The 14,861-nt window shown below is 41.2% G+C and overlaps 1 pseudogene; it reads left to right on the top strand.

Moving 5' to 3' along the window:
• Positions 1-866: 866 nt before the first annotated feature.
• Positions 867-1,910, top strand: LOC113537823 (uncharacterized; annotated as a pseudogene).
• The last annotated feature ends 12,951 nt before the right edge of the window (positions 1,911-14,861 follow it).

The following is a 14,861-nucleotide window of genomic DNA, read 5'->3' on the forward strand; positions in this document are numbered from 1 at the left end:
ATATATAAATATATCAGCATTGTCCCAACATGCCAAACAGAGTCACTGAGTCAATAGAGTATAGTTACTCAAAAATATGCTTTATAAAGTTGCCTTTTTGAGGGACAGCATTTTTACAATTTTAAATTTAATGACAACTTTGGTTCATCACATGAATTTACCCAATTTGCGCCTGCTATAGGCCTACCTAGCCTACAGTATCTACAACTGATTCTTACTTATTGTCCGCTTCCCCAATAACACCTTGACATCTGTAAATGTACATGGATAAATGTTTGAAAGCAGTCCTGCAGGGCCACACTGGGCTCCTGAGTCCACCTCCTCACAATCCTTGTGGAGACAGGTTGCCTCTGAACTGCAGGAACATACTGAGGTGTTAAGAGGAGGTTATGGTCTGATCTACCAAGTGGGGGTAGGGTAGTAGCTCTGTATGCTTCATTAACATTTGCATACAAAAGGTCCCGTGTAGTGAAGTCAACAAACTGCTGGAAGGTTGGGAGAGTGGAATCCAGATTTACATTTTAAAGTCTCCAGTAATTACCACAAAAGCTTCAGGGTATTTAGACTGTAACTTAGCAACAGTGGTGTATATAATGTCATATGCCACTTCCTTGTCAGCTGACAGTGATTTTTTTTTATTATGGTGTCATTGTTTGGTGGTAAATTCCACATAAGACGAGGAGCATGTGATCAAATTTGTTTTACCTTCCTGGTCGTTGTCTTTAGTACATTATGCCACATTAAGCATTTAGATTGACCTAATAGATAGGCCTAGTGTACATTCTCACTTATTGTTCACACCCCCAATGACACCTTGACATCTGTATGGATAAATGCAGTCCATTCACAAGTAAAGGCAGGTCAAAATGACCAAGATCAGCAAACTGTATTCCCAAGACACCAGGATGATGAGGTCTGCTGGAAGTTCCGCTCGAGAAATACACCACCGTCTGAGTTCCACTGGTGTACATGCTGTATTGAGCACCATCAGAAGACATTACAAAGAATGAACATCAGGCATACAGTATGACGCTATCACAAATGTAAATATGTTGCAATGATGTCATGTGTTGGTTGTGCCTAAAGTGTCAAATATTTATTTAATATTTTGCCCTTGATTTTAGGGACATTGTCACAGCCATAGACAACATCACAAGCCATAATTATGAACTGCCAGCAAGTTCAGTGAAAAACAGCTCTGGCTTGACAATGGAGTGGACATAAGTGAGTGTTCCATTTGGAGGATCAGGCAAAAACTTTGGTGGAAGTATGGAAAAACTCAACTGTCCCATGATCAGAGACAAAAATAAAAAGATAAGTCTCCAACAAGCCCAGATATAGATTGACGAGAAGGAGACGTTTCACAATGTCATTTTTACTGATGAAACAACGGTGGCTTTGGATCACTTTGCCACCATGTCATTTCATATAAGTGGCATACGCATGTCCAAACCAAAGCTGAAACACCCACTGAAAGTTTGGGGAGCAATATGCAGAGGGGGACCAGGACATATTGCAATCTTCGAAGTGATAATAGACCAGCCTTTGAAGATGCTATTACAAAAGAAACCACCACTCCCTATATTAGGGAAAACTTCGGAGTCCGTCACCGCTTTTTCCAGAACAATGACCCAAAACACACTGCAGAGAGTATAAACTGTGTGAAGACTCCACCAGAATCCCCTGATATGAATCCCATTGACATGATGTGGCATGCTCTAAAAGACTCAGAAAGAAGAAAAACCAACTGCGAAGTCTGACTTAATTGCCGCCATATAAATAAAAAAAATAAATTCTTGTTCGAGGACCTTACAGAAACAGCATGCAACAAGTACATAAATAGACTGTTTAAAGTTCTTCCAGTCGTGGTTGAGCATCAGGGTGGACACACTGGAATGCACTATACATAGGCGAAAGTATAATGCCATAAAATGAAAATACTGTACATTTCTGATCACTTTCCAATAAGTATAAACTTTTTTCATTGGCATATCCATTTTGCTGTATTTTTATATTCATTAGATTAAATTGGAACATAATAAAACTGAGTGATACAGCAATGAGTGTATCTATATTTATCAACAATTGAACACACATGCCAAACATAGGTCATAAAATACTGTGACACCCACTATATAGTATATTAGCAATAGTAAATTAGTGAGTGATTTCGGATACAGCATGACACATTTGAACCGATGCTCTAAAAGGTCTATTGCAAAGATGGACACAATGACGAACAATGTGACTTATAAAGTCATGTAAGTAGTAATAAATACATAAAGTCACAGTTGTGAGATTCAGCCTAAATTCACAATTGTGAGAATTAAAGTTGCAATTGTGGGAAATAAAGCCCCAATTCAGGGCGAGTGAAACCAGCCAAAGTGGTTGGTCTGAAATTCCGCCTCACACCTATGAATGGATGGTGAAAAGAGATAGACTTATACAGCGGTATCAAGGCCTCACTTCATCATTTGGCTGTCTGGATTCTTTTGGATTAACTGTTTCGTTGGGTTACTTCACTTACTGGACACTTCATCACTCATAGGGATTACTCTATGTGTTACATGACAATGGTCATATAAGGTTTTCTTTTCCTTTCAACTGCATTGCTAAACGTCAGTGCCAGTATTGTGTTTGTGTGTATTTTGATTTTCTTGGATGGGTTTTGTTTATGTAAATTTAAGTTTATTTTTCCTTATCTTTCAAATTTTGTGTTTGATTTGTCTGTTTAAATGCAAGTTTGGTTGGTGGGTCCCTCCCTCTAATTATCTTGTAGCTCGCCTCTCTAGGGTGTTCTTAGGGAGACCATTACAGATTGGCGCCCAAACAGGGACCATCAGGCCAACAAAATCTTTAACTTGAGTTTTTTCTCCTAGTTTCTTTGTCACTTAGAGCCCTATAGCCATCGTCTGCAATGGATGGGGATGAGGTCATCCCTAGTGTAAGTTTCACCTCTGAGTCTTTCACTACCAGAAGAGAACCAATGAGAGATTTGATAAACACCTTCAGCAACTTGTATATTGACTCTGATGAGGAAAGCGAAAGAGCTATGAATAATGTTCCTGAGGATGATTCTTCTTTTCCTCCTCCACCACCACCACTGGAAACAAATGGAGAAACAGAACACAATCCATGCTCTTCAGCTACAGCCCTGAATGACTGAATCACTGCTTTGGAAAATCAGATGGCAGATGGTGAGTGAGCAAGTTTCTTGTGACGAGTTTGTCAAGCAATGTAAAAAGATTGAAGATAGGATATCATATCATGTTCAACATGAGTGTGAAAGGGTTAAATAACAGATGGAAATGTTAGTCAAGGACCTGGGTCAATCTATGTTAGATTGCTTGAAAAGAAGAGATTGGCAACTGGAGCAAAAATTTCAAGTGTTGAGACTATCTTCATCAACCCCAATAATCCCAAAAACTGACCCTCTAGTTAATGATAGCCCCACACCACCTAGCAACACGACATATAATCTACCATACAGCCATGTTCATAACCAGAGCAACAATCTGCAATTCAGTATAACCCTCCTGTAAAACTTGACTTCCCCAGTTTCAGCAATACCCTTGAAGATGACCCAGTTTTGTTCATTGAATGTTGTGAGGAATACCTTGCTGTTTGCCCTCTCAGTGATGATGAAATTCTAGCCTCACTCTCAGCTATACTAAAAGGAACCGCCAAAAATTGGTGGATGGCAGAGAGGAGAAGTGTGGTCAAATGGAAGCAATTCAAGGAGAGATTCCTGCACTCATTTTTAATCGAAGATTACAGGGAGGTGGCAGCCAAGAAACAGCTGGAAAGGAAGCAAGGTGCCAAAGAAAGTTTCAGAGACTTTGCTTTTCAATATCGTGCTTTATGTCTACGATGGAAAAATGATATGTCTGAGAAGGAAGTGGTTCAATCCATCTTGAGGAACTGCAATCCGCGACTCGCCAGTTTATTACGAGGAACTGCCAAGGACGTGGGAGAGCTAGTCAGGATTGGGACACAAATTGAAAGAGACTTTGATGAGTCTAGGAGGTATTGGAGTCAAGTCAATGGGGAGGAACAGAAAAGGAAAACGTCCACTGTTCAAGAACCTCAGCGCAAGTTACCAGAGGCTGGCAACCAAGTTGTGCTACTTGACCAAAGCACAGACCATCATGCCTACAAGAACATCTCCCTTCCCATAATCATCAGAGACAGTTATATCATCGCCATAGCTGACATGGAAGCACATTCTCTCTAATTCAACAGTCTTTGTGGAAGCAGTTAAGTCCTTGGGAAGAAGGTCAACCTAGTGGAGGTCAATCATTCCTGTTGGCTAATGGGCAGAGACAAAATTCCCTAGGCAAAGTGAGTTGGAGGTGTGAAATTCAAGGACAGTCTGTGTAAGTGACTTTCTTCATTATACAAGATTCCGATCTAACTGTTCCAGTTATTCTAGGAATTGACTTTCTGTTGGAGTCCAAGACCAGAACCAAAAACTTTTCCTTTCCAACAGCACAATATTCAACCCTCTACCTATTTCTATCTTGCACTACCTGGACCTACTTGTAACGAAGAAACTCTCCAACAGATTCACAAGGTCTCTACGGCGAAGCAGAAATTCATCGATTCACAAGTACAAGAACTCTTAGACAAAGGATCATCCAACTGTCTACTTCACCATGGGCCTCGCCTGTTGTTGTAGTTCAGAAGAAGGATGGATCCAGATTCTGTATAGATTATCGAGGTCTCAACTCCAAAACACTTCTGGACGCTTACTCCATGCCTCAAATAGAGGATAACCTAGAGCAGACCTGGGCATTTCGCGGCCCTTTGGTTGACTTTGACCGGCCCGCGTAAGGTTAATAGGAAATTACAAAATAAAAATTTTTTTAGTTTACCTCATGCATGGATTAAATGTGCATTGCTTTTATTTTGAAGTTGTATTTTTATTTATGTCGCGTACAGGTACGTAAGGAAATGCGCGTGACTGAATTGACATTCAGGTCACAGGTCACAAGACGACTTTAGCCCCCAAAATGTCCACTAAAAGAAGAAAGGTAGATGCCGAATGCAGGGCTTTCAACAAAACATGGACTGCTAAGTATTTATTTACTGAAGTCAGAGGTAAAGCGGTGTGTTTGGTTTGCGGAGACCAGATTGCCGTGTTCAAGGATTACAATTTGAGTTGGCATTATGAGACAAAACATGCAGAGAAATATAAAAACTTGACCGATGCTGAAATGGCGCGGATATCACAGTAAGTTATTCTCGGAGGGGGAGTTCGTCAAAGAGTGCTTGATGGACTGTGCAGAACTAATATGTCCTGAAAAAAAAGAAGCATTTGAGCAAGTCCCGCTGTCCAGGTGAACCGTGACGAGAAGAATCGAGGACATTGCAGGAAATCTGGAGCTTCAGCTGCGATGTGAAGTGGCAAATTTTGACTTTTTCTCCTTGGCTTTGGACGAGAGCTGTGATGTCCGTGACACAGCCCAGTTACTTCTATTTGTTCGTGGGATAACGGATTTCAAGATTACGGAGGAGCTGGCAGCAATGCGCTCAATGAAAGAGATGACGACAGGGAGCGATCTGTTCACGGAGGTAAATGCATGCATGGACACACTGGGACTGAAATGGGACAAACTGGCAGGAGTCACAACAGACTGTTGTCCAAATCTAACGGGGAAAAATGTCGGACTGTTGAAAGGTATGCAAGATAAAGTGACTGAAATCGATGCAGATCAGAAAGTGGTATTTTTGCCTTGTATTTTACATCAGCATGTGTTGTGCAAGTCAGTGCTTAAACAATGTAATTGATGTTGCTTAATGCTTAACAATGTAATTGATGTTGTAACTAAAATAGTAAACTTCATCAGGGCACAAGCATTGAATCACAGGCACTTTTAGAGGAGCACGAGACTGAACATAGTGACATCAGCTATCACACAGCTGTCCGATGGCTCAGCCTGGGCAAAGTGCTAAAAAGAGTTTGGGATCTGAAAGCAGAGATTGGAGAGTTTTGTGAGAAGAAAGGCAAAGACATCCCAGAGCTCTCAGATGAGGAATGGATGGCAGATTTTGCATTTGCTGTTGATGTGACTGCACTGATGACTGCACTGAACACCAAACTGCAAGGCAAGGGCCTTTTTGTCCATGAAATGCACAGCCTGGTTAAGGCTTTCATGAAAAAGTTACAATTTCTTACAAGGCAACTGGAGAGCAACAATCTCACTCACATGCAAACCCTGAAAGAAGTCACACCATCAGCCGATCACCTCCGCAGGTACTCATCCATGTTAGGAGCACTGCATGGTGAGTTTTCAAGGCAATTTGAAGATCTCAGAACAATGGAAGGTGAAATGCACATGATTTCTTGTCCCTTTACCTGCAATGTTGATGCACCCAGTGATGTCCAGCTGGAACTCATTGACCTGCAGTCTGACGCAGTACTGGCAGAGCACTTTAAGTCACGATCACTGCTGGAATTTTACTCTTCTCTCAAGGAGGAGAAGTTTCCAAACATGAGGAGACATGCTCAGAAGATGTTTGTTCTCTTTGGCTCTACCTACATATGTGAACAAACATTCTCAGTGATGAAGTTTAACAAATCCAGGTATAGATCCTCTCTCACTGATGATCATCTGTCAGCTGTGCTTCGCATCTCCACCTCAGACATTCAACCTGACTTTGATGCACTTGTTAAAGACCAACAGAGACTAGATTTCTCTCACTGAACAAGAAAAAAGAACTGAAATGAGGTGATTAAACTACAAATGTAGGCAATATTATTATAATATGATGTACCTTGCCTAATATTTGGAGTAGAAAGACAGTATTATATCTTTAGGAAGCTAAGAACCTCTTTCCAGCAATATGTGAAACTTAAAATGCGTTTTGGGGTGAATGTGACTGAAAATGATCACTTATACATTGAATTACAAATGGTACAAATGTTCACATTTTGTTAACCATTGTTTTGGTAAATTCTATTGAGTAAATGTCATTTTTTTTCTAAGACAACCTCTCTTTTTCATTGCTAATTCATAACATATACTCTTACCAGTCTTACCAACTTGTCAAAAAATGCTTTTTATAAAGAAATACAATTAATATTATGTAGAATTTAGTTCAGCCTTTTGGTCCGGCCATCTATAATATTTTCTGGTTCTCATGTGGCCCCATGGAAAAAATAATTGCCCACCCCTGACCTAGAGTGTCTCCATGAATCCACCATCTTCAGTACACTAGATTTAAAAAGTGGCTACTGGCAACTAGAAATGGATAAGGACAGCATTAAAAAAATGGCTTTTGTAGCATCCGCAGGGTTATATGAATTTCTGTGTCTACCGTTCGGCCTAAAAAACACCGCAGCATCCTTCCAGCGGTTGATGGAACAGGTAGTACGTGGAGTGAGAGGAAAATGCTGCATGGTATACACTGATGGCATCATTGTTTATACAAAAACCATTCCAGAACATCTCCAGCATCTCCAACAAGTTTTCACCCTTAATCTGAAGAAATGCAACTTTATCCAGAAATCACTTTCATTCCTCAGACATATCATGACACCTGAAGGAATAAAAACTGACCCAGCCAAAATTTCAGCAGTTGAATCATTTCCCATACCCCAAACCATCAAAGACGTGCAAAGGTTCCTAGGTTTAGCAGGATGGTATCATTGTTTCATTCCCCAATTCTCCAAAAAAGCAGCCTCTTTACATGCCCTGAAACAGAAGAATGCCACATGGGAATGGACTGAGCAATGTCAGAAAGCTTTAAACACAATTAAACAAGACCTTGTACAAGCTCCAGTTTTAATCACCCCTGACTTCTCTGCAAGACTTAATCACTAAGGCAGGCAAACAGACAACCCTTGACATGGCCAGAGTTCACTATGTTCTTGAAAATGGCTTGTTATTTCCCAGTGTACCTGATGGAAAAAAGGTCAAAAACTCAAACTAATCATTCCCTCTGCCCTACGACAATCATTCTTACAGTATGCTCATGACAATCCGCTGAGTGGACATTTGGGAAAGCTCAAAACCTTACTTAGGCTCCTTGAGATGGTGTATTGGCATAGCATCAGAGCAGATGTGTGGAAATGTTGTAAAGAGTGTAAAACCTGCCAGAAACACAAGCCATCTATGACTAAAATGTCAGGTCTCCTACAAAGCACTCCTGTAGTTGAACCTGGGTTCATGTTGGGAGTAGATCTCATGGGTCCCTTCTCAAAGAGCAACAAGCAACATGAATATCTTTTAGTTGTTGTTGAGTATGTCACCAAATAGGTAGAGTTGTTTCCTTTGAGGACTGCCAAAGCACCTCACATTGCAAAAATTTTAATAGATGAAGTCTTTACCAGATGGGGAACTCCAGCTCATCTTGTATCAGATAGAGGGACACAGTTTACTTCTCATCTTATAGACCTAGTATGCAAACAATGGGGAGAAGTTCAAAAATTAACCACCGCCTACCACCCTCAGACAAATCTAATGGAATGGGTCAACAGAAACTTGAAAACAATGATTGCGTCCTATGTGGAGGATCAACACCAACAGTGGGATAAGTGTTTGGCTGAATTCAGGTTTGCCATTAACTCTGCCTGGCATGAAAGCACGGGATTTACACCTGCAGAAGTAGCATTGGGATGTAAATTGAAAGGACCGATGGAAAGAGCCCTTCAACTGTTGTCTGACCCTGACAGCCCAGCCTACCCTAAACTGGAAAGGCAGAAGGAACTCGTCAGCTTGGTGAGGGAGAATGTAGAGTGAGCTCAGACTAAACAGAAGAAATACTACGACCAACGTCACAAACCAGCTCAATTCCAAGTTGGAGACGTAGTATGGGTACGGGCTTATCTGCTGCCCAGAGCAGATGATGGTTTTATGGCAAAACTGTCCCCTAGGTGGAAAGGTCCCGCCAAGATTGTAAAGAAATTGGGCCCAGTTAATTATCAAGTCTCTCTTGTGTCTAATCGAGATACTTTTGATACATATCATGTTCAACGCCTGAAGCTTATGGCATATCTTCCACTGAGGGGGGAGGTATGTAACAACCCAGAGTTTGGTTATCATGTTTTCTTTTGTGTTTTCATTGTTTTTGTATGTAATACTACTCCCGTGCTCTAGGGGCGCTCCTCTGTATTTAGCCAGGTAAGAAGGGAGAAGTTGGTAGTATGGTTTGGTGAAGGGGAAGCATGGTTTATCTCTCATGGTTCACCCAAGATACTCAGAGCCCAGATTGAAAAAACTGTGGTTTTAAGCTCAATCAAAAGGACTTTTTTATATACATGCACTATCTTCAATCCATCAATATTGTGGATTCTATGCTGCTGTTGTGCTTGGAACCTGAGGGTTCAGTATTCGGAGGACAGCGGTATCAAGGCCTCACTTCATCATTTGGCTGTTTGGATTCTTTTGGATGAACTGTTTTGTTGGATTACTTCACTTACTGGACACTTCATCACTCATATGAGCTACATGACAGTGGTCATATAAGGTTTTCTTTTCCTTTCAACTGCATTGCTAAACATCAGTGCCAGTATTGTGTTTGTGTGTATTTTTCCTTTTGTTCGCTATTTTCTTAGATGGGTTTTGTTTGTGTAAATATATTTTTCCTAATCTTTCAAATTTTGTGTTTGATTTGTTTGTTTAAATGCAAGTTTGGTTGGTGGGTCCCTCCCTCTAATTATCTTGTAGCTCGCCTCTCCGGGGTGTTCTTAGGGAGACCGTTACAAAACATACTGCAATTACTGCTAAAATCATTGAATTAAAATAATTCTGATACTAAATACTGTATAATCTTTGCAAATTATATTTAATAGAAGCTTAGTTGTGTTGAAATCAGTAATTTACTTGTTTAGGCAATACATGGGCGTCACTTTGTTTTGAAAAGTGGTGGGAATAAAGGCATGCGGGTAGTTCACTCACCTTTAGGCTCGATGACGTTTAATGTGCTCTGCTGCTTGTTGCAAAATGGTTCTGAGAGAGGTTCACAGATCCGCTGGCCTAGCATAAGCAGATCACAGGCTTGAATACAAGAAATAGCACCATTTGGTTGGAAAAAGAGTATATGCTCTATACAGTATATGTCCTGGCAGAACTACTGTGTCTACTAGCAAGCCGTGTTTGTTCAAATGAAACATGACTGCCCCCTACTGGTCCTGTCTTTCCTGCACCCACGTCATGTGCGTGATCCTGCATGATACCGCATGAAATCGCAGGATCTCTTTTCCTTTGACATGCATTCTCAGTGGCCACATCTGTAAACAAATTTAATGTTAATTAGGTTACTAAAAAACTTGGTTTCTACATTTTTATTTAGCTCAGGGAACAGACACAGTCTCAATATGGTGGAACCTGAGTGATGACTCAAGGCAGCTAGCAGATGGTTGGTTTAGCCTGCTTGTCTGTTCCCTGGCCTTTGACTCTGGATTGTCACCAATTAACTAGGGCTGTTCTGAGACTATGAGCAATGCTGCAACAAATGAGAGCAGCACCTTCCTGAGTGGGATGGATACTCTCCTGCCCTAAAAGGCCAGCCTTGCCTTCAAACTACTCCAATTATCAATAAAGCTCACATCATTTTCAGAGCAATACTTGTACATCAACCATAACCTGCTTTAAGCTACACTGCCATACCACATTGGAATGGGGCCAGAGTGTATTTCTGCACTGGACAATGCCTTTGCTAATTTATACACCCCTACAATGTTACTCTTAGTAACTTCTTATATCATATCATTAACTCCTACATGAAAAACTATCTTTGAAAACCTGTGCTTGCCTGAGACCCTAAGATTACCTGTTATGTCTGGCACTCTGGCTCTCCTATAAACATAGCTTTTTCAGGCTTCTCAGTGAGTGCTTCCCTGAGGAAGTGCAAACCTGTTACACACGCGAGGTGGAGAGGAGTGGTGCTCCTGTGGGTGAGCCTTAGCATTAGCTTTGTCTTTGTCATTGTGCTGCCGAGTAGTCACCCATTCGCCCTGCCAGAGAGCTAACTAATATATGCTTATCACAATAAAGCTACTACTAAAGATGAAGGAAGAATGATTAAACATCTTGCACTCAACACACTGTACAAGGTGAAAGCTTGCCATGTCAAACATACCTTAGTGGAAGCTTTGTTGAGATAATTTTAGGCAAATCTGACATGGATGGCCTCTGCTTACTCTCTTTTGATGAAAAAACAAAAGGATTCTTTGAGAAAATGAAAATGTGGCAGAAGGGAAAAGTGAAAAATACAAGGAAAGAAAATGATAGCACATGATTATTGATGAAAAGGTGGAAAATGTATAGTTTAAACACCAACACAGGCAAGAAACTCCTGAAAATAGATTTTAAAATATAATCATCAATCTCATCATCATCCTGGTCATCCTCTTGTTCACATGTAATGGACAAGTGTTGGTTTTATGAATATTCATGATGGTGTTGTAGGCTGTAACAATCATTAAATGATGAATAATATATGACAATTTAACTTGGCCAATGATTTTGCTCTGTTTAATGCTATATAATAACGTAATCACAGAGGAGAGTCCGAATGTTGCTGTGAGCCAAATGTTGCAAGATCTTCTGTCTTGGAATAAACTCTGACTTGTGATTACATTTTGAAGACTCTGCATGCCTCATTTTTTATGCCAGTTTCTGGAATTTCTTCACCAAGATTTCAGATATTTAAATGCTAAAATACTGGTGTAGCAGGAGGAGAAGAGAGTGATCTAGGTATGCGCACTCTGTTTCCCTTTCTGGGGAACTTGCCTGGCACAGGACTCCAATAATTGTGGTGTTATATTTCCATGAGCACTGGTTTCAAAAGGTGAGGCTGTCGTATAGCCAAGATCACCTATGTTTAAGGGAACCAGAGGTCTCTTGGTTACACTCTGATGGTGTTATATTTTATGAGCAGGGATGGATTATGAGACAATAGGCCCATGGGCATGGAAAACCCCTGTAGGCAGGGCATGAAGCTTCTCATGCTTCTGCTGGATTTTCTTTGTGGAGAAGAAAGGGGTGGACTCAGACCCTGTATTATTGAGGGCTCAACCAGATAACAGTCAAGTATCGCTATCCCCTGCCTGGTCTCCTCAGCTCAGGAACAAACTTAAAATGCCCAGATTTTCACCAAATTTGACTTGTACAGTGCATACAATCTCATCCTTATCAGAGAAGGAGGTGAATAGAAGACAGCTTTTAGCTTCCACGATCAAAGAACTACAAAGATTTCTGCGGTTCTCTAATTTCTACCAGAAATTCATTTGGGGCTCCAGCTCAATTCACTGTTAAATAAGGACCAGAGACTAAAGTGGAACACTGCAGCTGAACAAACCTTCACTTAGCTCAAAGAACCATTTACCATGGCCCCCATCTTGAAACACCCAGATCCACAGAAACTATTCATCATGGAGGTGGATGCCTCCGAAACAGGAGTCAGCGCTGTGTTGTCTCAGCACTTTGTAATGAAGCCCAAACTCTATCCTGTAGCATACTTTTCTAAGAAGCTTTCCCCCACTGAAAGAATTACAACATTGGCAACAGGGAGCTACTGGCCCAAAGGTTGGCTCTGGAGGAATGGGTTCACTGGAGGGGCTACACGCCCATTCATCATATACTGACCACAAAAACACTGAGTATCTCAAAAGTGCCAAGAGTTTAAACTCACACCAAGCATGTTGGGCCCTTTTCTTCTCCAAGTTTCAATTTACCCTTTCTTACCAACCTGGATCAAAAATACCAAAGCTAACTCTCTCTCAGGCATTTACCCAGCTCCTCCAAGTGAACACAGAGATGAGCTCATTCTCCCACAATCATGCTTTGTAGGGACATTAACCTGGGACATTGACTGAGATATAGCATGAACCCTGAATCAAGAAGTGCCAGCTTCATGCCCAAATGGAAAAACCTATGTGCCTGCTACCCTGTGGGATAACCTCATCGCCTGGGCACAGACCTATCCTGCCATCAGGCACCTGTGTATCCACAAAACATATAAACAGCTACAAGGTAAATACTGGTGGCCCAACATGAAAACAGACCTCCACAAGTTCATTTTCTTGTCTTCTCTGTGTGCCCAAGTCAAAGTCCCCAGAACACCTGGTCACACCGAGCTATTGATTTCATCACTGACCTCCCAACACAGTCCATTTTAACTGTGTTTTAAGCTAACTTAGTCATCATGGTGATGATAGACAAATTCTCCAAATCCTTAAGACTCATGTCTCTTCCTAACCTACCTTCAGCAGACAGCAGAAACCATCTTCAGATGATTGTTCAGATACCTCAGCATTCTGGAGGACATAGTGACCGAAAGGAGTGCTCAATTCATCTCATGAGTCTGAAACAACTTCATAGAGAAACTGGAAATTAGGTTAGGTTAGGTTAGGTTAGGTTCAACTGTATTGTCTTTGTCAGAGTATGAGTACAGAGACAACAAAATACAGTTAGCATCCAACCAGTAGTGCAAATAGTAAATAAGACAAAAATGAGGTAACAAGGTTATGGTGCAACAAGTTAACAGTGTGCAGGTAAAGGTAAACAATATAATACACACCAGTAATGCAAATGGCCATTAAGTTAAATGAAATAAATAAGAATTATGGTGCAGATAGTTGAGATAAACAGTATACAAGTAGTGGCAATCAACAAGATGCATTCAATATGATGCAGTGGATACATACAGTGGATAAAATGCAGATCTGCAAATAGCAATAATGTGTAAATAACAGTCTGATATAAATAATTGTAGTAATGACAGATAATGCAGTAAAGTGCAAGTACTTGCAAATAATTGCAGATAACAGTAGTGTCTAATGCTAATATTTAGTTATTAGGTGGAGTCTGGCAGTTAAGGCTTTGAAGCTGAGTTCAGCATTAGTAAAGCTGAAGGGAAAAAGCTGTTCATGAGTCTTTTTTGGCAACAACACATTTCTGTAGCGTTTTCCTGATTGGGAGGCTCACAAACTGCCCATGGTGGGGATGGGAGGTGTCCTTGACATTACCTCTTGCTCTCCGCAAGCAATGAATTTATAAATGTCTGAAATGTTGGGCAACTGTGTTCCAACGATGTGTTGGGCAGTTTTCACTACCCACTGTAGTGCCTTCTGGTCACACACTGTGCAGTTGTTGTACCATACTGTGATGCAGTTTGTAAGGATGCTCTCAATGTACAGTGATAGAAGTTCACCATGATCTGAGGAGCAAGATGAGCGTTCTTCAGAAGAGAGGAGGTGTTGAGGTCACAGAAAAGGTCAGTGGAGATGTGGACACCCAGAAACTTGAAGCTAGAGACCCATTCTACCTCAGTCCCATTAGCAAGGATAGGGATGGCTCCTCAAGGACTTCCGGTAGTCCCTAGTCAATCGGTTCTTTGGTTTTCTGGGTGTTAAGGTCAAGGGTGTTACCATCTCATCATCATCTCTGATCAGGCCAACCAACGTGGTGTCATCTGCAAACTTGATTATGGAGTTGGAACTGTGCACAGGAACGCAGTTGGAGGTGAAGAGGGAGTAGAGGACTCTACAGTGTGCTTTGTGGTACACTGGTGTTTAGGATGATGGTGGAGGAGGAGTTATTGCCAACTCTAACAGACTGGGGTCTGTTGGTCAAAAAATCCAGAGTCCAGTTGAAGAGAGAGAGGCTGATACCAAGACTGAAAAGTTTGGAGACCAGCGTAGATGGAATGACAGTATTAAACACAGAGCTAAAGTCAATGAATAGCATCCTCACATAGGAGTTGCTATTTTCCAGATGAGTCAAGGCAGAGTGAAGGGCTGAGGTAAGGGCATCCTCTGTTGACCTTTTATGATGATAAACATACTGATGGGGATCCAGTGATGGTTGTAGGCAGGCTTTCAGGAAGTCGTTGAGCACTGTTGCAGCACCGTG

The sequence above is a fragment of the Pangasianodon hypophthalmus genome, chromosome 6 (genome assembly GCF_027358585.1).
Source record: "Pangasianodon hypophthalmus isolate fPanHyp1 chromosome 6, fPanHyp1.pri, whole genome shotgun sequence".
Taxonomy (NCBI): domain Eukaryota; kingdom Metazoa; phylum Chordata; class Actinopteri; order Siluriformes; family Pangasiidae; genus Pangasianodon; species Pangasianodon hypophthalmus.